At 41.9% G+C, this 25,336-nt stretch overlaps 1 protein-coding gene across 3 annotated transcripts in view; it reads right to left on the bottom strand.

Moving 5' to 3' along the window:
• The window catches only part of MFSD6 (major facilitator superfamily domain containing 6), a 74,920-nt gene extending 58,253 nt beyond the window's left edge, over positions 1 to 16,667 (bottom strand). For 2 of the 3 annotated variants that reach the window (XM_061185781.1, XM_061185797.1), the window contains exon 1: positions 16,336 to 16,667. The gene's annotated coding sequence lies outside the window, so the exon portion shown is untranslated. Of the gene's footprint in view, positions 1 to 15,773; positions 15,807 to 16,335 lie in introns of those variants that run through there. The other variant, XM_061185788.1, reaches the window with a different exon arrangement.
• Positions 16,668 to 25,336: the final 8,669 nt, after the last annotated feature.

Here is a 25,336-nt window from a genome sequence, read left to right as displayed (position 1 = left end):
ACACTAGAAGCTGTACTCAACCCAATTATCATTCAAGTTTATAGGTAAAAGAAAGACATTTCACATATGCAATTTCTCAAAAAAATGTACCTCTCATATACCCTTTCTCAGGTTGTGCACTGCCAAAACAAGAGAGAGTAAGACATGGAATTTAGAAAATAAGAGAACTAACATAGGAGAGAGGCAAAGGGAATACGGCATGCTGGTGACTGGAGATCCCAAGATAACACAAAAGGCGGCCAGTGTAGCTGGGTCAGGTGTGCAGGCTCCAGGAGAGGCTTTGTCAGCAAAGTGACACCGGCAGAATACCAATACATCTGAATGTCCTAAGAGGAAATTTAGACCACTGGTGAAGAGTTCAGGGATGAATTACTGGTAAGTTTAGAGAAAGGTAAACAAAACACTGTAAGAAAACAAAAAGTTGCACAAGAAAAGAAAAATAATCATAGTTTACTACATGTCTCAGCTTCGATCACATAGTCATACTAACATAAGTAATGACTACTGAACTAACCAAAATTGCCACGTAACTATATGGGGAAGATAGGGAAATGAGAAGGCTGAATGGGCACAGAGAGCCGGGGCAGCATGGAGAGTAACTCTGTATCTTCCATAGTGGGAAGACAACAGATAATGCCTACATTTAAAAATCATGAATTAAGAATACAAGCTTTTTATTTCAAAATGCACTGGTGAATATCAAAATAATCACCTTAAAGACAGAGAATGTAGTTGCCTCTGGGAGGGAAAATGAGGAGGGATGTCGTAGAAGTCTGATTTAAAAAAAAAAGAAACAAGTCTTGTAAACTTGCTAATTTTTTTTAAAAAGCTTTGTACATGCATAACTCACTTAAAAAATAAAAATCAAAGCTAAAAAAGAAATATGCAGTCACATGGGCTTTGTCTTGGTACAAGATAATCAAAAGCAGCTGCTAGTATCTTTCTATCACAGACTAAAAATAGTTTTCAGAATTGTACAGAACGAATTCTGACTGCATGAATTCCTGTCAGGTGGCTTTTATTTAATTATCCTCCATAAATCAACTACTGCTTCTATAACAGGTAGGTCAGAGAAGGACACAAAGTTACCTTTAAAAAGCATAATTCCCAAATTGTTCAAGTGATGATGAAGAACTGAATCAACCTCCAAATGCTAATTCAAAGCTGCAAAATATATTACATTAGGAGGTTGATTTAAACCTTGATGAGTGACTTCCCCTAAACCATTCTTTCCTCTCCATCTGATTCAAATGATTTTTAATTATCATAGGTTATGCAAAGTTTCTCTTGTTAACATGAGTCCAGATGTTAAGTAGTTCTCAAAATATCAACAAATGCAAAGTAGTGAAGAAAATGTTCCTGTAATATGGCATTCAGTACCTTTTATATGAATGTCACATTCAGTAACTTTTATATGAATTTCAAATCTAAAAATACAAACAAACAAAAACTTTTAGTTTCAACTCTGGACATTAGTGTTTAGACTCAATATTTGCAGGTCATATTTAGATATTGATGAAAAGGAACTGAAATAATCACATTGTGAACATAGAAACAAAATAAAGTATAACTATAGTCATCTGTGTAATCAAAGGATCAGGGACAAAAAAGAAACTAATGAACCCCCCAAAAACCTCTGCATTTTAATAAAATTAAAATACGTCCCAAAGCAGGGCATGCTTTGGATGACTTAGATTACATTTAATTTGCCATAAGGATTGATAGAATAAGTATAAGGAGCAGTTAGAATATTCACATGCTGTATGAAGTACTTAACCTGTTTACAAATCTAGGGGAGACTTTTTTTAATAGTCCACCAACATGAACCCATTAAGCTAATATTTTGTTTTAAACTTCTGAATCTTAAAGATTTTTTTTAAAGAAACTTTAAAAAAGAGAGAAGACATTTCAAATTATAAACAGAAATAAATCTATGAATTTCTCTAGAAAAATCTATATTACAGGTTTGCAGTTAATCCTACTTGGATAAGAAGGGCTTTTGTTTTTTAGAAAAGCAGAAAAGTTTTCTCACTCGGCACTCTCTAATGATAGTAATCAACATCATTACTGTGAACATATATAACACAGCCTTTTAAAACCTGGAAGGGCATTCTACTAGTACCTACACTGAGTCATTAAAAAATAGCAGGTATTTCTGAATTATTGATGAGGGGTGATGAAATCATTCTTGTTAAAATTGATAGCTTTCTTCATTAAATATTTAAATTAAAGCTGCTCAAAAATACATTGAGTTATCCACAAATACATGAATACGGAAATGGATTCAACTTTTGAAGAAAGAAAATCTTAAACCTGAATATATTACTTGGAATAATAATTGCCAAAGGTCAGATCTGCCAACGCTATGATAATGTGTGCTCTAATGTAGCAGTGACATAACTACCAGCGATGGAGAGGAAACAATCCCTGGATTACACAGAAGGGACATTCCTCCGGGCACCACTGCTATCAACACGATGTTGCCCAGAGATCAGGACTGAAGCTGCAAAATGGGGAAATCCACTTCTTGAACCCTCAGAGCTAGCTCTACCCTGTCAACTCTTATTGACCACTCTCTATGCCTCTGAGCAATGTGAATCCCAGAGCAGAACTCTAATCACTGCTGCAATGTATTCCCAACATAGACATAAAGAAGCTCCTCTAAATGAGCCTTCGCATCCTGGTATTTACATACTATACTGTGAACATTCAGTTCAACCCCCGGCATTTTCCAGAATAGAGCTTTCCTCAGAAGCACAGCACTCAATTTCAATTCCAACAGATCTTTATCAATAAGGATTGCTTTAGCATCTGCTACACATTTAGCCAATGTCATGAAAAAGAAATATAAGGTTGGTTTTACAACAGTTACACATGCTACAAGGGCATTAAGGTGTGCAAAGGTGAACGACTATTTTGGAACCTTCCTCTTCCTTTTGGAGCATCTTGACGTGGCTCCTTTATGGCTACATCAAATTGTGAAAGAATCAAACTAGTTCTAGTTTTGTCAGCCCCGATTCTCCGGAGTCCAGTTTGAGCCCTGCAGGCACTCAGTGCTACACCCACAGGCTCCGCACAGCTGCTAGCGACAGCATTCCACTTGGACTGAAACTCTTCCCGGAAGCCAGAACCTGCTCTCCTTGTCATTCTTGATGGACCTTTCCCAGGCTCACAGCAAAACCTGTCTGCTAGGTGACAAACTGATTCATACAGTGGTTAATTCACAGCCTGTGGTTGTCCCCCTTGAACAACATTTTTGTATTTTAATAAGGGTTTTCAGTGGGCTATATTATTCTCACTATTATTACTAACTACACCACCACAACACTTAAACAACACTTGCTATGGGCTTAAAATGTACTAACTCATTATTCCTCACAACAGTTCTCTGGGGTAAACATGATTACTTTCCTCACTTTACAGATGAGGAAACTGAGGCACAAAGAAGGTAAATAATTACCCCAATGTCACATAGGGAATATGCAGCAGAGCTGGGATTCAAATCCAGACACTCTGTGCTCTTAGCAGGTACTGCCTGTCAACCCACTGTGCCGCTACTAGACAAAGAGGTCTTGGGCCTCGAAGACTTTATAGTTGACAAGGTGAGCCCAAAACACAAGGAAGATTTAAATGACAAGTCAGAGGAATAATACAAGAGAAGTCACAGAACAATGCATAATTAACCAAAAATGTTACTGATAACAGGGGTGCTTCTGGAGTTCAGAGTAGAGAGTCCACACTCCAGATGGGAGTTGTCGAGAGAATGAGGGACTTAACTTGAACCTTGAAAGATGTGTACGATTTGCCTTAGACAAAGGATGGAAAAACTACTCCAGGATGGGGGAAAGAAAAGACAGCAAGAGATACTTACAAGGTTAATACTGGGGCTGAAGGGCAAACGAGGCTAGCAAACAGCAATAGATTACAGATGCCCCCAAGTATCAAGCTGAGGGATGACTGGGTAGAATACAAAATACTACATTAGAGAGTTATAGTGAAGATAAAGACACGCTTTTTTTTTTTTTTTAATCCCACAAGCATGAATTTAACACCAACCATTAAATGGGATGCATGCTTGGTGATCAATAATTCAAATGGTGTAAAGACGCAGTCCCTGCTATCAAATCCAGTGGAGAGAAAGAGAGGCAGGGGTCTCTCCACAACCACAACCTGCTGTGCCAAATGTTAAAATAGGTGAAAGCACGGGTGACACAGGAGTCTCTGGGGTGGGGCCTTAAGGGGAGCCTTAGCGGATGAGTAAGCATAACCCACAAAGGAGGACCACGGGAGGTGCTGATCAAGAAAGGCCTTCTGCACGATGCCAAGGGGTTCCTGAGTCGGGAGTGAGAGACTGGCCGAGATTGGGATCCTAGCTCGGCCACTGTCGAGTTCTGTGGCCTTGGGAAAGCTTTTAACTTCTCTAAGTCTTACTCTTCCTCATCTACAAAATAAGGAACATAATAATATTTTTCCGTTAGGGTAGCCGTGAGGATGAAAAAGGATAATGCGTGTTGAGCTCTTAGCACAGCGGCTGATACGTAAGAACTTGTGCGTATTATGTATTTTGAGTATAATGGGGAGCCTCCAAAGAGAACTGAACGGGAGAGTAGAAGCGCCACATTTGTATTTTACAAAGATCATTGTAGCGTCAGTGTGGAAAATAGATTGGCAGGGTTCTGCCACTGCAACCTCTACTAAGGATTCCCTAACATCTGACCTTCTATTTTAGTGTAACACTAATTGCAAATACTGATATCCTGTGATGGAATCATTTTAGACAGTACTTTATGAACTGAATCTAAGGCAATTCTTTATAACATCTGGAAATACAATAAACTTGCAGTATTTTCCTGACTCCTTCCTCTACTTCTGAAGATTACTCCCACACCTGAGCTGTTGCATGACGTAGGGGTAATTTTATTGCTCTTTTTATATATATTTCCTGTTTGCCCAACTAGATTATAAACTCTTTGAGGGAGGAATCCAGTACTTAGCATACTGCCCTTTATTCTTGTAAGCTCTCAATAAATATTGGCTATTTTTGACAAATACCTGATGGCAAAATACACATAAGATTTTACTAAAGCTTAAGGTGACAGACATTAATTTTAGGAAGTGCAGAGAGAAGTCTCAGTTGCTCTCCTGGCTTTGACAAAGCACTGCCTCTTTGAGCCTCCCTTTCCTCATTGTAAAATGGAGACTAAAAACACAAACCAGAGTCAATTAACTCTCAGAGGGGTTCTAGGGCTTAAATGAAATAATGCATGAAAAAGCATTTTTCTAACTCAAAAGCAACATAGCAACATTCGGTGGTGGTGGTGGCTGTGATCTCATTCCAGGGTATGATATTTCATTACAATGCTGGGCCTTATTTTGCAATCACTCCAAAAGCATTCTTCCCAAGTGTTCTCGTAATCCCTGGCACCACCCTTGAACCCCGGAACCCAGCTAGCATTTTATCCATCATGGCTCATGAATTTACATCCATATCCATTTCCATGACCACAGCCTAGTTGGGAGGTGGGATGGGTGCACAGGCTTATTAGAGAACACATTGTTGGATTATGGACTAGAATGATAATTAAGTATCCACGGCAAGAAATAACTATTCATTTAAAATATAGCCCTCTGGGACTGAGTGAACTGATGAGGATGATTATAATTTTTGTGACTTTCTGTTTGAATAAAAAAAAAAATCCCACAAGGACTCAGAGGCAAAAAATATACAAATCAATTTTCACTGCAAAGTAAAGGAGGTGTTACAGTGGAGGATTACTGGACTGAATGTCAATATTATGACATAGTATGAGTGTGTTTCGTGTTTGGTAATTGCAATCATTGTTGCTTTTGTTGTGGTCATCCATTTACAATGCTTGGTGTCAGTCTATTTATCTCTTGTAAAAATAAAATACAGTGTGTGTGTGTGAAAAATAAAAAAAAATAACCAGGTGTCTTTGGGCAAGTTATGTTACCACTCAGGTCAGTGTCCGCACCTGTAAAGTGGGAACAGGGGCACAAGCCCAGCCTATTTCACTGGGCGATCAAGAGGATTGGTTGTGCTTAGAAAGGGTGTCATGTCATAACTGAGAGGGTGAGCACTAGAGGCTGAAAGATGAGTTTTGAAGCAATTACTAGCCACATGGCTTTGGCCAGGTTTCTAACCTCTTCACCTCTTAGGTTTTACATTTATAAATCTGTAAATCTCATTCGCACTAAACTCTTAGGATTGCTGTAAGGAATAGATGAAAAAATGCATGTGACAGGTTAATAGGGCTGGTACATGGTAAGCTCTTAATAAATGGTAACTTTAAGATAAAATATAGCCCCCTGGGACTTCCCTGGTGGTCCAGTGGTTAAGACTCTGCGCTCCCAATGCAGGGGGCCCGGGTTCCATCCCTGGTCAGGGAACTAGATCCCACATGTCCCAACCCAGAGCCCACGTGCCGCAACTAAAAAGATGTCACAGGCTGCAACGAAGATCCCACGTGCCTGTGCCGCAACTAAGACCTGGCGCCACCAAGTAAATAAATACTAAAAAATTTAGGGGCTTCCCTGGTGGCGCAGTGGTTGAGAATCTGCCTGCCAATGCAGGGGACACGGGTTTGAGCCCTGGTCCGGGAGGATCCCACATGCCACGGAGCGGCTGGGCCCGTGAGCCACAACTGCTGAGCCTGCGCGTCTGGAGCCTGTGCTCCGCGACAGGGGAGGCCGCGATAGTGAGAGGCCCGCGCACCGCGATGAAGAGTGGCCCCCGCTTGCCGCAACTAGAGAAAGCCCTCGCACAGAAACAAAGACCCAACACAGCCAGAAATAAATAAATAAATAAAATTAAAAAAAAAAAAAATTTAAAAACTATAGCCACCTTAGGAACACTTTAATTATATCTGTAACATAATAAATGTGAAAGAAAGGAGATGAAGCCCACTCTAACATATTTCCCTTCACCTACTAAGATGGTAAAAAGAACAAATTATTTTCACGGGGGGTAGGGTGGGGGGCGCAGGGGCGTGGCATAGACTTTAACCCTAAATGTGGTTTTAGTAATAAAAGCCAAGGGGGTTTTCACTTTCACTTTGTGGAAGACACATTTAAATGTCAATAAAAAAATTTGTAATGTAAGTCCTTAGACCTTATCAACCATCATGGAAGCAGATTTCTATTTATTCGTTTTAGGCTTTTGATTAAATATTGTGCCAAGAGCTTATAGTATAAATTTGAAGCAGGCCCCTGAACCTTGTTTCCTTCTACCTCTCAAATAAACTTCCTAATGCTACCAAATGTCAAATAGATAGCTAGTGGGAAGCAGCCGCAAGCACAGGGAGATCAGCTCGGTGCTTTGTGACCACCTAGAGAGGTGGGATAGGGAGGGTGGGTGGGAGGGAGCCGCAAGAAGGAGGAGATATAGGGATATATGTATATGTATAGCTGATTTACTTTGTTATGAAGCAGAAACTAACACACCATTGTAAAGCAATTATACTCCAATAAAGATGTTAAAAAATAAATAAATAAAACAAGTCCAGTGTGAGGAACAAGTAACAGTTCATAGTACAGCATGGAAGAAAAAGGTTTTTTAAAATATATTTATATCTTGTTTCTCCAACCAAAAAAAAAAAAAAAATCCAATAGGTGTTGAAAATAGCAAGTAAAATTAATTGAATATGCTGCTGCTGACACTCTTGCATTTATTTGTCAAGAAGGAAAACAATGTAAGGATTTAAGGGGGCCACAGAAACTTTGTAAAAATAGAACCAGTGCATAGTCATCTCTCTCTAAACCAAAATCAATAGCCAGACACGGCAATGAAATTGTTTGTTTAAAATAACCAAACTCCTGAACAGCCGGGTTTCCAATATTCATTGTACTTTAATTGCTGAAGCTTAGAAACCATTTCCCCATTGAAATAATCTTACAAATAGTGGTGGTACTCAGATTACTGAACCAAGAGTGCTAACCTCAGTGTTACAAAGCGCATAACTTTTAAATTGGGGGAAATTCTTTCTACTTTTCAATCTGGAATGCCAGCAACAGGTCTCGAAAGACAAGCCCACCCAGAGCTTCCTTACCCACTCCTCTCCAGCCATGAGCAACAGAAGTGGGCATGGACTCACCGGCCACTGGCTTCCTCCAGGGCAACAGTTCTAGCCTGTGGGAGCCGTGGAGTTACTGCCAGTGGTCTTTGAAAGCACTGAATAAATGTGTCATACATACGCGTTCCACTCATTTTCAAATGTATATTGATGCTACCATCATACATCTATTTCTCTAATAAATGTTTATGCAATTCCTATTAGCTTTCCAACATTATGCAGTTTCTCAGATTGGGAATCCTACAAGTGCAATTATTTTCATGTGGGAGCCTGAGAATTGCAACGGTGTCTTCAAACACCTTCTAGGTAATAGAACAGGTACTGGGTTAGAAGAGGAGAGAAAGAGGGAAGGCTGGAACCTGGTCAGCATGCGCACAGGCCATAGTGAAAGCAGAAGCCACAGCAAGTCAACTCTTGTCATTTGAAAACTGTCTCTATTATCAAATTATTTACTATTTTAATGATTATAAACACAATTTTTGTTTCTTTGCCAAGAAGCTAACACAGAAAAATCTTAGCTTATCTTTTCTTTTTCTTATCTTTTCAAAGTATAAAACAAAGACTTTTTTGAAGATTGATATTGAAAGCTACGTTATTTACTTAAAGTTTTAGATTTTCCTCTATAAATTACTGCTTGCTATACTTTAGAAGCAATTTATACAGAATATATATGAGTAAAAAAAGAAATTAAAATTCTATTAAAATGTTTTTTTGGTTTATTTTTAAACCTAGTTATGTGAATGCTTGTTCTATACACACAGACACACATTCAATTTTTTTTTCTAATCTTTTCAGAAAAGGACTTGGGCAAATACAATTAGTATAGGACTATGGGTCCAAAATCTAAAAACACTAGGAACACAGGAAAAGTAGACTATGGAAAAATAAGAATTATAATGAGAAATAAAAATGCAACTCCAGGTATTGGTACTATAACACTGGGTTAGAGCAGCAGTACACGTATTATGTATGTAAAATAATGCTATATTTATAATGGGTGCTTGATAAACGCTTATTCAATAAAAGACTGGTATTATTATGTGGCTATTCTGGCACTATTAGACACTGAGAAACTTAAGAGGCTTAAAGAGTATACAGTCTATCTATAAAACAAGGCATTCTAAACAGAAATTTATAGGTGTTTCTTTCTCAGACATATCTTTTACGAGTTTACAATCTAGATGAAAATACAGACTTCAAAGTTTAAGATACATTCTTCTATAGACATGTAGCTACCGTCAATGACTTTTCTTTATATCCCCTAAGCACACTACAGTCTAAAATCATCATTTATATCCTAAGCACATTCCAGCATATGTAATCTAAAATTATCTTGTTTCTTATGCTGTTAGGACTCTGATAAATTGAGAGGTACCAAGTGCTATCAGTTTCTTTCAGAAAAAGATTTATTACCTAGCCCATTAAAGAAATGAGATACTTCAATAAACATGCCATACTAATATTTTTGAAAATGAAAATATTCAATGCTGGTAAAGATGAAGATCGATAGTCACTCTCATTAACTGAGAGTAGAAGTATAGTCTTTCTAGAAGGCAAGGATTTAAGTGTATGGATGTTTATCATAATGATCAAAACTGAAACAAAGTGAGCAATCAGTAATAGAAACAGTTAAATAAATTATGGTATGTCCACATGAGAGAAAAATAGAAACTTACATCCACAGGATGGAAAAACTGAAGTTAATTAATAGAACTTAAATAGAATTAATAGAATATGGGGAAATGCTCATGATCTGTGCACTGCATTAAGTGAAAAAAAGCAAGACACAAACCTGTATGTATTGTAAGAGTTTATATTTGTAAATCTATGTACTTCATACAAAATATACTTTAGAAAAAGATATGAAAACAATACCAAAATATTACTAGGGGTTATCTCTCAGAAGTAAAATTAGGAGTTACTTTAATTTTTTCTTAGACTTTACTGGATTTTTCTCCAATGAGCATATATCACTTTTAAAATATAGATTTGGGACTTCCTTGGTGGCACAGGGGTTAAGAATCTGCCTGCCAATGCAGGGAACACAGGTTCGAGCCCTGGTCCAGGAAGATCCCACATTCCTTGAAGCAACTAAGCCCGTGCGCCACAACTACTGCGCCTGCGCTCTAGAGGCCGCGAGCCACAATTACTGAGCCCGTGCGTCTAGAGCCCACGTGCCACAACGAAGAAAAGCCACTGCAGGGCGCAGTGGTTGAGAATCTGCCTGCCAATGCAGGGGACACGGGTTCGAGCCCTGGCCTGGGAAGATCCCACATGCCACAGAGCAACTAAGCCCGTGTGCCACAACTACTGAGCCTGCGCGTCTGGAGCCTGTGCTCCGCAACAAGAGAGGCCGCGATAGTGAGAGGTCCACGCACCGCGATGAAGAGTGGCCCCCGCTTGCCGCAACTAGAGAAAGCCCTCGCACAGAAACGAAGACCCAACACAGCCAAAAATTAATTAATTAATTAATTAATTAATTAATTAAAAAAAAGAAAAGCCACCGCAGTGAGAAGCCCGCGCACCACAATGAAGAGTAGCCCCTGCTCGCCGCAACTAGAGAAAGCCCGCGCGCAGCAACGAAGACCTAACGCAGCCAAAAAATAAATAAGTTTTTGAAAAAATAATAAAATAAATAAATAAATAAAATACATATTTAAAAGGCATTATTTGAAATACAAGGTATCTGAGTGATAACTGGGACACCCTTGACCCTATAGTTCCTGGAAGGTCACTTGGAGGTGCTCAGTTGAAGTCTGCCTATCCTTGTGCTGATCCTGCTCACCAGTAGAACAACTGAAAGGGCCAGTTATACAAGAGCTTTGAGATACTTTCAAAGATCTTACACCTTCAAAAAGGAGAACCTCATTAATAGGAAATAACATTTAAAAGTGTGTCATTTTTACCCCTTTGATACTCTTTTATTCAAACTCCCTCATAAAGGTGAATTTGGGCTCCATCTGTTCATCAGTTAAACACAATTCCACAGAAAGCATTTTGAAATAGAAGAAAGAAGGCACCCCACAATAGCTACAGAAGCTTGGCTATGGTGGATCACATCAGTGCACTTCTTTAAAAGTCATAGATAGTGTCCACGTCGCTTTGTATGGCTCTGCTTTAAGTGTTTAGTGTGGGGCTTTGGGGCTTGGCTCTGTTGAGAGAGGCCTTATTTACCTTGGGCCAAGTGTGTTCTACCTTAACCTTGGGCCTAAAAAAGCCCAGAGCAGTTTTAAGAGAAGAATTCCACACATGGCTCATGGGGACTCACTCCTCCTCTGTTCTGGGGCTCAGAGTTCCTCTGGGGGTCCTGGACTCTGCCGCTCCATTTCCGCTCTTCACCCCACAGTGGCCACGTGGGGAAAGTGGCGTGGGGGGCACCCAGGTCTCTCTACAGAACCACGCGGGGAGTTAACTACTAGCCTAGGCTTCTCGCTCACTTTCGCCAGGCACAATTAACCCACAAATCAGGTTTGTTGAGACAACACCAGTTCCTCTTTCCAGTTCCCCTTTTATCCCCAACAAAGCCACACCAGAGCTCCCTCGGCCACTGCTGACTCATAACGTCCCACCTCCCTCTCCCCCAAGATCCACTCTTGGTCTCACATCAAAACATTTCCTCAGAGTCATTCAAAGCTGGACTTCCCTGTTTTCTACTTGCACATCATTCCCTGAATTTGTCTCCCCTACTCAAACACAGGCCAGAACAAATGTCAAAAAAGATGTCTCGGCCATCCTTTACTCAATCCTCTTTTATATCTCTGGAATACGGTTTTTGTAAGAGCCTAGATTTCTTCCCATCTTTGCCCCGTTCTCTCCCCTTCCTAAATACAGCAGGACCACCAGGTCACAAGGCAATACAGGCCAGTCATTCACATTTCCAAACCTTAACTCTCTTCAACACAATCATCAGCACATCTATGGCTCAGCCATATTCACATTACAGTAGACAAAGGCAGATGAAAGCTACTTTTAATACACAACATTTGGGGTATTTTTTGTTGGTGCTGAGGTAGGGGTGTGTGTGTGTGTGTTTGCATGCTATTTAGAGCCACAAACTAGCAACCAGAGTTGCAATAGCTATAGCAGACACATATTAATATATAGGTTCAAAGTTTAGGTGTTCCACATTTTTTATCTTTTGGTTTGGTTTAGTTTTCTATTGGGCTCAGCGCCAATAAATCAATATCTTAGCAAATGACTCTGATAGTTTCCAAAAGCTACCCAGCCAAGTAACTTAATTTAAACAATGCCATTTTACAAAGTAGTAAATAAGCATCTTATAAATGCAGAGAAGGAAAACCAGCTACAAAGCAAAGCTACTGAAACCCAACAATAGGGCTAAGTACTGGATAACATGTCATTCAGGATTTAGGACAACAAATCAGGCTGACACAGGCATTCTCACCCTCCAAAATGCCAGTAAAGTATAATAAATGGCCAAAGACAGCTAATGTTGGGTAATTAAACATGGAGGAATCATATCCAAATGGAATGTTCTTGATGGAGACATTAAGGGTGTTTTCTTTGCCCCACAGAGAATTCACAGCAGATGTGTACGTCTGCATTTCCCAGGAATCCAAAATGCTGTGCCCTGGGAAATGACACATTCATTTTTGCTTTGAGGAAAAGGTTTTACCAAAACTGGCTTTGTACTAGGGTAGGATTTTGCACTTGATTTCTGGGTTTAAAGAGAACCCACTGAGCAACAAAGTTTCCTAAATCAAAAGACTGAGATTTCCCTCAGCCCAAAACATAATTAGAACCTTAAATGAAACGTTGGATGACACCTAAAATTGTCAGAATATCTATTCTGCAAAATAATTTTACAATTATGTTTTTCTCAGGATTGCCTATTACGTTTATAATGAACCAACCTTATTCACTTTTCCTTTGGGTACAAAACACAAGAAAGAATGTGTTTTCTTGATTCTGAAAAGTCTGAATGTATTTGATTCTGGATTTCTAAGTCTGAGCAGGGAAATGTATTAATTTTTAAGGATTCTAAGCAATGATTTTTATTAGTATTACATAAAACAGAATTGTGGGAATTGTGGGATTTGTATATATACATCGGTATGTATATATACCCATCAGACAAGATATGCATATGTATATGTATCTATACATATATATGTATGTTTATATATGCATCAGACTAGATTAACTTGACAATTTCCTGCTCCTGAAATTATGTTACTAAAAATAATTACACCTGAAGTCATCCAGAATGCCGTAATTTCAGGAAATGACACAGCAGGTAAATTTATTTCTCCTACTCCTACCTTCTACATAAAGAACAATTATGCTTCCAAAGACAGCCACCACTAGCAAGAGCAGGAAGAAATTCTTACCACCCTGTCCAGCAGGTAAATTGGGGTGTGTGCACCAAAGCATTCTTATTGGGGAGGAAAATTGGGGGTGCTGGAGAACACCCTATAGATACTGTTAGAAAAACTAAAACTTAGTCATCCAAGACTCGTCACCCTTTGCTCCTACACATGCAATTCCCAGAATACCACCTTCCTCTTTGATCTCCTGAGTCTCATATTTCAGTTCTCTAACATTACAGAGTTTAGGCACATTCAATTTTTTTCTTATTTTTGATTTTTATGAAGTGAATCAATTCTATTCCTTTTGTTTCTCTTTTTAGTTTCTATAATAAAAGAACAAATGCTTGTTGCAAAAAAAAAAAAAAAAAAAAAAAGCTTTTTAAGCCCAAACATAACTTTATAAGGTAAAAAGTAAAAGTACCCTCTTCTCTTTACCATCTGAACCCACTTCCTTCAGGAAGCCACTGTCAACAGTTTGGAGACAACAAGGTATATGTGTGCTTGTATGATGGTTTGTATATAAATCTCTTCCTTTTTTCACTTACCATATCATGATTTTTTCCCAAGACAATGTGCCAAAGCAGCTAACAAATACATTTACATCTATTGCATTTCTCCCTTTCCCTACGATGAGACTGCTAAATCAAGATTTACTGAATATCAAAGGAAGTCAAACAAAAAACCTGTCAGCCTAATACTAAATATATCTGGTTATATTCATTTTTACACTTGCCTTCAACCTAAAAATGGTGAGAACAAATGGGTAAACATACATGCATAAATATATATGCACTATACAGATTATCTTACACAGATAAATGTTAACATATGTAATGTATGTATGTTGAAATGAAATTAATTTTCAAAGGCAAGAAGCAAAGGAAGGCACCTGTGTAGGTGGTGAGACTTAATGGGTCCTGAATAGGGAGGGACACCGTGTGGAAATTTCCTGGGCTTTGGAGCCAGAGACACGGGGTCAAACCTAACTCCACCTCTTACTGATTATGTGGTTTGTGTAAGTTCCTTAACCATTCGAGCTTCCTTTTCATCATCCATAAAATGCGACAAGACTTATCTTACAGAGATATAGAAATGAAGTGTTTAAGATGGTGTCTTGAACATACTAAGTGCTCAAAAAGTGCCTTATTACTGTTAATAATCCAGAAATTATATATGCTAGACTTGGTGATCCAATACCTCATATCACCAAATACCTGCAAACCTTGCTGTTTCGATTATCTTTGTGTTTTGGTTTGCCTTCATGTTTTTACATTTACCTTATTCATACAGATACAGAAAGTGCCTTAGAAATAAATTTCTGTAAACATGCTTAGTAGCTTTAATGCATTATTGAAATATGATCCTTTCTCCTCCTACTCCCTCAGGGTGTCTTGCCCTGGGCTCAGCAGCAATGTCCCAGCTTCCTCCTAAAAGCAATCTTAAGTTTTACTTACAACTTGTGGTAAACACAAGCCATCTGACTACCACAAAATAACTGAAAATATCTTCCATGTCTGCTGACGACCATCAGCTTAAAGTGTCAAAAGCCGACCTTCCCAGTGAGGCGACTTCCTATCCTCTCCTTTTACTTAACAATGCCATCAATGATGCATACACCTTTAGCAGACTAGTGGCCATGTCTTGGGGAAGAGATGCTCTGCATACACCAGAGGACTACCAAAAACACATCTGCTTTTATCACATGTCGTTGGTCAACTGTACGTCCACCCACCCTTTACATTCATTTATTTTGAAGAGGTTAGATTTCCAGAAAATCCTAAACTTCTAGAACAACAATTAGGGGGAAGCTTGACCACTGTACTATCCAACCATCTCCTTTTACAGGTGAGAAAACTGAGGCTCAGGAAGATGTGACATGCCCAACAGCATACAAATATTTAGACACCAGTTGGGATTAAAACCTCAACTCTTCAAGGTTCTTTTCTACTACTAATAGGCAAGATTTCATCTGTTCCAGTAGCTCTGTAAAATGTTTAATTATTAAAGATTTTCGGATGAAAGGAAATGTTTGTGGTTGCGAATGTGTGTGGGAGAGGCGAAATGCACCGTGTGCTGGCCTTAAGGGTAATGAATCCACCTGCCTGTCCACGTGCAGATGGGATAAATGAAGGGGAAAGTCGCATTTGGAATTTTTCACCATCCTACTTAAATTTACAGGGAGCTGTGTAGGGGATACAAAGGACCCAAAAGGACCAGAAACCCTGACTGTTATCTCAAAATGGCTCTAGGGACATGTTAGGCCAGGCTGAAGTAAAGCAGCACGGAGGCGGGGAATTTCTCCCAGGATGATAGCAGGCAAGGGAAAGAGGTATTTTTTTGCGTGTTTATTCACCTGGGTAAGCAGACGCTGTCAATTTCCTCCTCTTGCCACCCAAGTGGCTACGTCCCTGCACTCGGACTGTCTGGTGTTCTTGCCTCCCTCTTTCTCCGGAGGACGGTTATGACACGAGCGCGAGTGCGGCCGGGCCGAGAAGGGCCTGGACACTGGGGCGCAACCCTCACCCGGCACCCTGGCTGCTGCCGGCGACGGCTTCCTTGGGCAGCGCCTTTGTTTTCCCGACTGCAGTTACGTTTGCGGAAGTGCTGCCCGCGCCGGGCGCACCGGGGGTGCAGGCTGTAGCTGCCCTCAGCGCCCCAAAAGATGACAACCGACTCGGGATCCAAGGGGAGGGAGGCAGTAGCGGGCGAGCGGGGCTGGGAGCGGAGACACCCCCCCCCCACGCCCTGACGCCAGGGTCCTCCTCGGAAGCCCCTCCGCGACAGCAGGTGTGCGCGCCGCAGGGGGCTCCTCGCCCTCCGGCCGGGCCCGGCCCCTGCAGGGGAGCCCAGGGTGGGGCTACCCCGCCGCCCCGCCTAGCGCGCCCCCTTCCCCCGCGCGCCGGGCCCCGACTCACCTGCGGCGGGCGGGCGGCGGCGGCGGCGGCGGGAGCTCAGCTGCGCGGGGCGCGGGGAGCCATCTCCCCCGGGCGCGGGGCGGCGGCTCCGGGCGCCGGGGCGGCGGCTGTCGCGACGGCGCTGACCATCTCGGGCGGGTCACTGGTTCCTCGGGGGCTGCGGCGGGGCGGGGCACGGCGGAGGGATGCGGGCCGGTGGGGGGACCGGGAGCGGCGAGCCGAGCGCACCGGCCGGCGCGACCTTCTCTCCTCCTCCTCTGGCCCGGCCTCCGCCGCTCGCTACCGGCTGCACCCGTTTCAGGGCTGAGCGCCGAGGACCCGCCGCCAGGTGCGGCGCTCCGCCTCCTGCGGCGGCGGCGGCGGCTGCGTCGGCGGCTGCTCTTCCCGGCCTCCCGCCAGCCCTGGCGGCCCCGGGGAACCCGCCGCCCCAGCCCTGCCGGGGAAGCGCGCTGCGAAGGGGGAGAGCAGACGCGAGGATCTATCTCCAGGTCCCCCCACCCCGGCTCCCGGCTAAGACGCCCCCCACCCCAACGCCAGGCAAAAGATGCAGGCCTAGCTCCGGGGGAAGGGGGCGGAGAGTAGATGGCCGGCTGGTTGGGAATTGTAATAATAATAATAATAATAACAACAACAGCAGCAACAATAATAGCCATCGTTTATAAAGCGCTGAGTCAGTGCCAAGCAGAATGCTAACACTATTAATGCGTTGCCTCAGCGTCTCTCGGCCAGCCGTGGCCGTGGCCGACTGTCCTCAGTTGACCTGGGAGAGAGAAGCTTGGCAAGAGACAGGAGGCAAACAACCGGGGTTTCAGGACTCACCGGGGAAGGGCTGAGACTAAAGCACGCTTTCAAACTGAGAAAGTGCTACGGAGTATCTGGCACCTTGCTGAAGAGGTAACCGTGTGTGTCGCATCAGTAACGCAATTATAGTTGTATTTCTGGTTAGACACGCAGAGAGGGTGGGGAGAGTGGAGTTGGCTGTAAAAGGTATCATTCCTTCAGCAAGTATTTTTGGGTGCCTGTGATGGGCCTTTGGGGTGCCAGATCCTGTTCTCAGGAGGCTTATCGTCTTGTTCTGGGAATAACAACAATAATAATGGCAGCTAGCATCGATGAACATTTCTCATACATGAAACACTGTTTAAGTACTATTGAAGCTTTACCGTAATCCTAAAAGTATAAGTACTATTATTCCCATTTTACAACTGAGGAAACCAAGGCTGAAATTTAATGTGACTAACCTAAAATGACTAAATAGTAAAAGGGTGAGAAGTCTTTTATCTCCAGCGTTTAAGTTCTTAACCACGAAATCATACCGATGAGAATTTTATAGGCCCTGAAGCTTTAGGATTTGAGGTCCCTCTTCAGGAAGAATAAAACAAAATTACAAAGTCACTGTGGCCCGTCCTGGAACCTACAAAGGGTCCCTGAAGCTTATGCTCCATTAGCCTCATGATAAATCCACTTGCAATACTGATAAAAGCAAAACGATGAAAAGCAGTGAGTGCTCAAGTTTCATATGAAAGAGATTAAGGTAGTTGTTGGACTCTGAGATTGATAGATTTTGGTCTGGTGTGGCCTGGAGACATCTTCCCCTGCAGTATTTGGAACTGAACGGCTCATAAAGTACCCAGTTGGTAGCTGTCATAACAGAATTATCATCCTTCTTATCTGTCCAGATATTAAAGAAGCAACCTTTTGAAAAAGAAGGAAAAAGAAAAGTGAGCGGACTCCAGGTCTAACAAGATTCAGGTTCTCTCCTGTATACAGAAGGAGGGCAGGAGGGGGCGGGGCGTTTGTTCTTAACCTACAGCTGCTCAGAAATGGCTCCATGTTGAAAAGCGAAGCCAAATCATCCTAGAGGTTAAAGCTGGTTTCAAATAGGACAGGGTAGCCTCAAAGGTCATCACAGCAGAAAATGTTGTTTTAATTGGCCTTATTAGGGCAGGATTTTTTTTTCCTGGTAGCCCCTTCCCTTTTCAGTATAACTAAGGAGAAGATGCAAATATGCATAAAGAAAAAGTGACTGCCACTCCTCCCACATCTCCCTACCCCCTGTGAGGTAACTATTGGTGTGGTATGGGAAGTTAGCTTCCAAGTATACCACGAGGCAAGCTATCCCAGAGGTCATTGTACAGAAAGGCTCAAAGACAAAATTACGGTGTTGAAATCACGTGGCTAATTGAATCAATTTAAAATGCAGAGTAAGAAGTCAGGAGATAGAGTAGATTAACACACTCAGGCTAGGGTACAAGCAGGTGGTATATTTTATGAAACATGTGTAGAATCTGTGCCTCTCTCTCCTGAGTCAGCCTTCTGGTGCTGATGGTGTGATTACAAGGACCAGAGTTGAGGTTGATACTGGCAATCAGAGGGTACCTGGGGCCAGAGCCAGCACACACTTTCTCTGTTGAGAGACACAGGAGCGAGGATGGCTGGCCAGTTCCAGCTCACCAATTAGCCCGATGCGCAGCTGTGGATTTTATCTGCATTTCTCAGGCAGAGAACAAATGGAGGCTGTGTAGCTGTCACCAGTGGGTGGTCATTTGAAGCCTGCCTGAATATTGAGTGCTAATATGCCTCATGAATATTTACTGTATCAAGAATATTTGGTGCCTATTTGGACCTTCCAACCCTTCCTCTCTACGTTCAGCTCATATATGCACTACTTACTTTGTCTCACAAACTACTTGCTTTCATTTAATTTCATTTCTTCTCCTTATAATGTTTGTTTCTCTTATTTCCTTTGGCAGAATTGATTATTCTTAAATAACAAAGCAAACATATTACAGTAGGTAATAATGAGAACAAACAGCTAACACTTATATAGGACTTAGCTGTGCCAGGTACTGTTCAAAGCCCTTTTTATGTATTTATTAATTTAAGCCTCACAACAGTCACGTACATGTAGGTACTGTTATCACCCCATTTTACAAATGAAGAAATTGGTGCATATAAACGTGAAGTAACTTTACCAAGCTCACACCACTTGTAAGTGATAGAATCTGCGTTTGAACCTAGGTAATCTAGCTTCAGGGCCCTGGTTCTTAACCAATCCCTCTTCCTAGCTCATGCAAACTCTTACAAACATGTATATTCACATATGGCAGGTTGGGGATTTTATTTTAAGGCAAATGGTGTCATCTACTTTTCTCTCTCAGCAACATTGGACACTATTGAGTGTCCCCCACCTTGAAACTCTCCCTTCCTCAGACTTCTGTGACCCACAGCCTTGGGTTTTGCTCTTCCTCTCAAGCCACTCCCCTTTGTATACTCCATTTTGGTTTTGTTCTAGGCCTTTCTTTCTTCTCTTTCTTCTGTGATTGCTCTTACCCCCTCCCTTGGCTTTAATCATGGAATATTTGAGGATGTCCCCAAACCCCTCTCTCTGGGACAGCGTCTCTCCTGAGTGCCAGATCTGTACGGCTAATTCCAGTAGGTTGTTTCACAGGCACCCATCTTCAGCCCCTCCCCCCCCCCGGCTTTTACTTCTGGGTTCCCAAACATCATCCACCCAGTTGTACAAGGTCCTATACTCACCGCTCCCTCCACCCTTATGCCCACACCCAGCATATTAGTTTTCTATGCTGCTATAATAAGTTACCACAAATGTAGTGAATTAAAACATAACAAATTTACTATCTTACATGTCTGTAAGTTGGAAGTCCGAAATGGGTTTTACCAGGCTAAAATCAATGTGTCTGCAGGGCTGCATTCCATCTGTAGGCTTTGGAGGAGAATCCACGTTTTGGACTTTTCCAGCTTCTAGAGGCTGCTTGGCTCATGGCCCCTTTCTCCATCTTCATAGTACCTCACTCTAACCTCTGCTTCAGCAACCATGTTGCCTTTTCTGACTCTGACCCTTCTGCCTCCCTCTTATAAGATCCCTTGTGATTACACTGGGCTCACCTTGATGGTCCAGGATAATCTCCTCCTCTCAAGAACCCAAACTTAATCATATCTGCAAAGTCATTTTGCCATGTAAGGTAATATAGTCACAGGTTCCTGGGATTAGGACATGGACATCTCTAGAAGGCGATGATTTTGCCTGCTATACCCAGTAAACACCAAGCCCTGCGGAGTCCTCCTTTCAAAATATTCCTGGAATTTGACCTCTTCTCTGTATTCCTGTGCTATGCTAATCCAAGAGGTTCTCTCTCCTCTGCCTTATGACAATCACTTCTCTGGCCTCTCTGCCTCAGTGTGTTTTCTCATCCAATCAATTTTCCCTATTGCAACCAAAGTAATCTTTAAGAACATCTGACAGTGTGATTTCTTTGCAGTCCCACAGGGTTGCACAACATCCCGGGGCACCTTTCACATTGTGTTGTGCCTCCTGGATGTGCTACCAGCAGACCTTAATTCTCTACTTAAAACCCATCCAAAGGAATTCCCTGGTGATCCATTGGCTAGGACTTGGCACTTTCACTGCCAGGGCCCAGGAACCCTGGTTGGGGAACTAAAGATCCTGCAAGCTGTGTGGTACCGCCAAAACAAAACAAAAAACAAAAAACCAAGGCCCCCTTTACCGTAACAAAGAGATTCAAAAGTCCAGTAGTCAAATAGAATTAGAATTTTTTTTCTCATATAACAGTCCACAGGTAAGCAGTCCAAGGCTGATGGTGCGACCTCACCATCTGCACAACACATGGATTCCATGTCTGGTCCAGGGTGACTGCTTCAGTTCTCACCGTTTCCAGCACACTGGCCAGGGAGAGTATAAGCCCTGTCCCTTAAATGGAAGCCCTCACATTTGCACACATCATGTCCATACACATTGCCTTGGCTGAAACAGTCACGTGTCCACATCTGAGTCCAAAGGAGGGAAACGTAGTCTTTAGCCAAGTGGCCAAAGACCCAGCTAAATTCCATTGCTACAAAAGAAAGGGAGAATGGATTCCGGGAGTCAACTAGCAGTCTTCCACAGGAAAGAAAACAAAGTGTTATGCAAGAGAAAAATGAAGAATGTACTTTACATTGGAAGACAGGGAAGGCCTCTTGGAGGAAGTACCAGTAAACTGGACCTGAGGCATAAGTAGGAGATGACCAGGAAGAGAGTTCTGGAAAGACCTTTCCCCACAGAAGGAGTTGCCTTGAGGCAGCAAAGAGCTAAGCTTTGGTGACTGGAGCAGAGTGAGTAGTGGCCTAAGGGGAAATGTCAGGAGATGAGGTGGGAGAAATAGGCAAAAGCCAGGTCAGGCAGCAACCTGGGTATCATGTCAAGCATTTTGAATTTTAACTTACCTTCAGTGAGATCCATTGAAGAATGTTTAGGAGATCTGACTTGTGCCTTTAAAAGGTCACTGTGGCTGCTGTGTGGAGAATGGTCTGGAGAGGGCAGAAGTGGAAGTGAGGCTCGGTTGGAAAGTAACCAGTGGTGAGGAGAGAGACCAGCAGTGGCTTGGACTAGAGTGGTGAGCAGTGGGGATAGAAGAAGTGGAGGATTTGAGAGAGAGTTTTTGGAAGTGTATCAGCACGCTCGGTGATGTATTGTGTGTGGGAGGCAAGGGAAAGCAGGTGTAAGAATGACTCACAAGTTTCTGGCTCGAGCAACTGGGTGGATTGTGACAACCTTCAGTGAGAGGGAGAAGACTGTGGGAGGAGCAGGATGGAGGGAAGAAAGGAAGAGTTCACATTCTGCCATAATAAGTTGGAGGTGCCTGTGAGACTTGCCGGTGGAGCTGTGAAGTAGTCAATTAAGTCTATGAGTCCAAAACTCAGAAGAGAGGGCTGGACTTGGCAGTCATCAACACTGAGGTGCTATTTACAGTCATGAGAATGAAGGGGTCACCACAAGAGAGAATATACTGAGAGAACCCTGAGAAAGGCCAACATTTACCAGCTGGTATAGGAAGAGGAACCAAGAAGGATCAGCCGTAGATGTAGGAGGAAACTCAGGAGGGTGTTGTCACTGAAGCCTACGAAGTGTTTTTTCAAGCAGGAGTGAATGGATAACACTCTACCCCTCCTTCAGATCCCAGATAAAACATATGTCCTCCACAAACTAGGCTTGCTACTCCTCAATGGCCTCACGTACCTGGTGCCTTCTCTGTCACGGCACTTATCAAATACTGTTATAAGGATTTGTCTTCCATGCTGGACTGTGAGCTCCTTAAAGAAAGGAACATGCAGCCACTGTGGAGAACAGTATGGAGGTTCCTTAAAAAACTAAAAACAGAACTACCATACGGTCCAGCAATTCCACTCCTGGGCGTATATCTGGAGAAAGCCAGAATTCAAAAAGATATATGCACCCCAGTGTCCATTGCAGCACTATTTACAATAGCCAAGACATGGAAGCAACTTAGATGTCCATCGACAGAGGAATGGATAAAGGAGGTGTGGTACATTTATACAATGGAATATTTCTCAGCCATAAAAAAGAATGAAAAAGTGCCATTTGCAGCAGTCTGGATGGACCTAGAGACTATCATACTAAGTGAGGTAAGTCAGACAAAGACAAATATCATATGATATTGCTTATATGTGGAATCTAAAAAGATGATACAAATGAACTTATTTACAAAACAGAAACAGACTCACAGGCTTCGAAAACAAACATATGGTTACCAAAGGGGAAATGTTAGGGGGAGGGATAAATTAGGAGTTTGGGATTAACATATACACAGTACTATACACAAAATAGATAATCAACAAGGACCTACTGTATAGCACAGGGAACTCTACTCAACATTCTGTAATAACTTATATGGGAAAAGAATCTGGAAAAGAATGGATATATGTATATGTATAACTGAATCACTTTGGTGTACACCTGAAACTAACACAACATTGTAAATCAACTATACTCCAATATAAAATAAAAATTAAATTGAAAAAAAAGGAACAACTTGTCTTATTCAAGATTTGTATTATTTGTATTATTTTGTATTATTTGTATCAGTTAGCACGTAACAGTCCACATACAGTGGTTTAAACAAGATAAATGTTTCTTCCTCTTATAAAAGTTTAGGCAAATAGGTGTCTCAATGGTGTTGGGGACCAGGGGATTTATGTTCTTTTGATCTTATTTTTCTGTCATTTTCAACATAAAGCTTCCATCTCAAGGTCCAGCATGGCTGCTCCAACTCTTCCCATTGTGTTCACATTCCAGTCATTAGGAAAGAGAAAAAGTAAAGGGGAAGGCATGTTCCTTCCTTTTAAGACATCACCAGATGTTCAGATTAATAAATTGTACATATTAACACATATTTCAATTCCAGTGGCAGAACTTGGCTGCATGGTCACATCCAGCTGAAAGGAAGGCTGACAAATATAGTCTTTCACTGGTAGCCATGTGCACAGATAAAAATTCTATTATTATGAAAGAAGGAGAGAACAGATAATAGATGCAGCTAGCAGCCCTGACAGGCCATTGTAACTGTGTCACAGAACCTGACTGTGGGAACCTGACTTGAATGAGCATAGAGAAAGGTGGAGAAGAATAAACATCAAGCTCTTGGCAGTGATTACCTCACATGGGAGGAAATGGAAGGGAGGAAGAGGTGATAAATATTTATTGAATAAATCGATGATAGTAAGTGGATAAACTCAGTGGCGACAACATTAATGAGGTTGGTTCTTTTTAGTTCCCCCTACCATCCCCCTTCTTTCCTTGGCACTGGCTTCATGGAGAAAGTGGGACTTACACTGGACTTAAAAAATGACTTAAAGTGTAAATAGGAGGAAAGAAGGTTAACTTACAGAAATTTTTTTTTTAATAAATTAATTTATTTGTTTTTGGCTGTGTTGGGTCTTGTGTTGCTGCACGCGGGCTTTCTCTAGTTGCGGAGAGCGGGGACTACTCTTCGTCCAGAGAGCACAGAACAGGCTCTAGGTGCGCAGGCTCTAGGTGCGCAGGCTTCAGTAGTTGTGGCTCGCCGGCTCTAGAGCACAGGCTCAGTATTTGTGGCGCACAGGCTTAGCTGCTCTGCAGCATGTGGGATCTTCCCGGACCAGGGCTCAAACCCATATCCCCTGCATTGGCAGGCGGATTCTTAACCACTGCGCCACCAGGGAAGTCCAGAAATCTTTTATTCTGATATCTTTTTGCTTAATTCTCTTGAGTTTTCCAGAGATGGATGATCATATCGACCTACAAATCATGATACTGTGGTCTCCTTTCTAATTTTTTTTTTTTAAGCATCTTTATTGAAGTATAATTGCTTTACAATGGTGTGTTAGCTTCTGCTTTATAACAAAGTGAATCAGTTATACATATACATATGTTCCCATATCTCTTCCCTCTTGCATTTCCCTCCCTCCCACACTCCCTATCCCACCCCTCTAGGTGGTCACAAAGCACCGAGCTGATCTCCCTGTGCTATGCGGCTGCTTCCCACTAGCTATCTATTTTACATTTGGTAGTGTATATATGTCCATGACACTCTCTCACCCTGTCACATCTCACCCCTCCCCCTCCCCATATCCTCAAGTCCATTCTCTAGTAGGTCTGTGTCTTTATTCCCATCTTGCCACTAGGTTCTTCATGACCTTTTTTTTTTTTCCTTAGATTCCATATATATGTGTTAGCATACTGTATTTCTTTTTCTCTTTCTGACTTACTTCACTCTGTATGACAGACTCTAACTCCATCCACATCATTACAAACACCTCCATTTCATTTCTTTTTATGGCTGAGTAATATTCCATTGTATATATGTGCCACATCTTCTTTATCCATTCATCCGATGATGGACACCTAGGTTGCTTCCATGTCCTGGCTATTGTAAACAGAGCTGCAATGAATATTTTGGTACATGACTCTTTCTGAATTATGGTTTTCTCAGGGTATATGCCCAGTAGTGGGATTGCTGGGTCGTATGGTAGTTCTATTTTTAGTTTTTTAAGGAACTTCCATACTGTTCTCCATAGTGGCTGTATCAATTTACATTCCCACCAACAGTGCAAGAGTGTTCCCTTTTCTCCACACCCTCTCCAGCATTTATTGTTTCTAGATTTTTTGATGATGGCCATTCTGACCAGTGTGAGATGATACCTC

The sequence above is a fragment of the Eubalaena glacialis genome, chromosome 1, assembly GCF_028564815.1.
Source record: "Eubalaena glacialis isolate mEubGla1 chromosome 1, mEubGla1.1.hap2.+ XY, whole genome shotgun sequence".
Taxonomy (NCBI): Eukaryota; Metazoa; Chordata; class Mammalia; order Artiodactyla; family Balaenidae; genus Eubalaena; species Eubalaena glacialis.
This window is presented reverse-complemented; position numbering and strand designations above follow the sequence as displayed.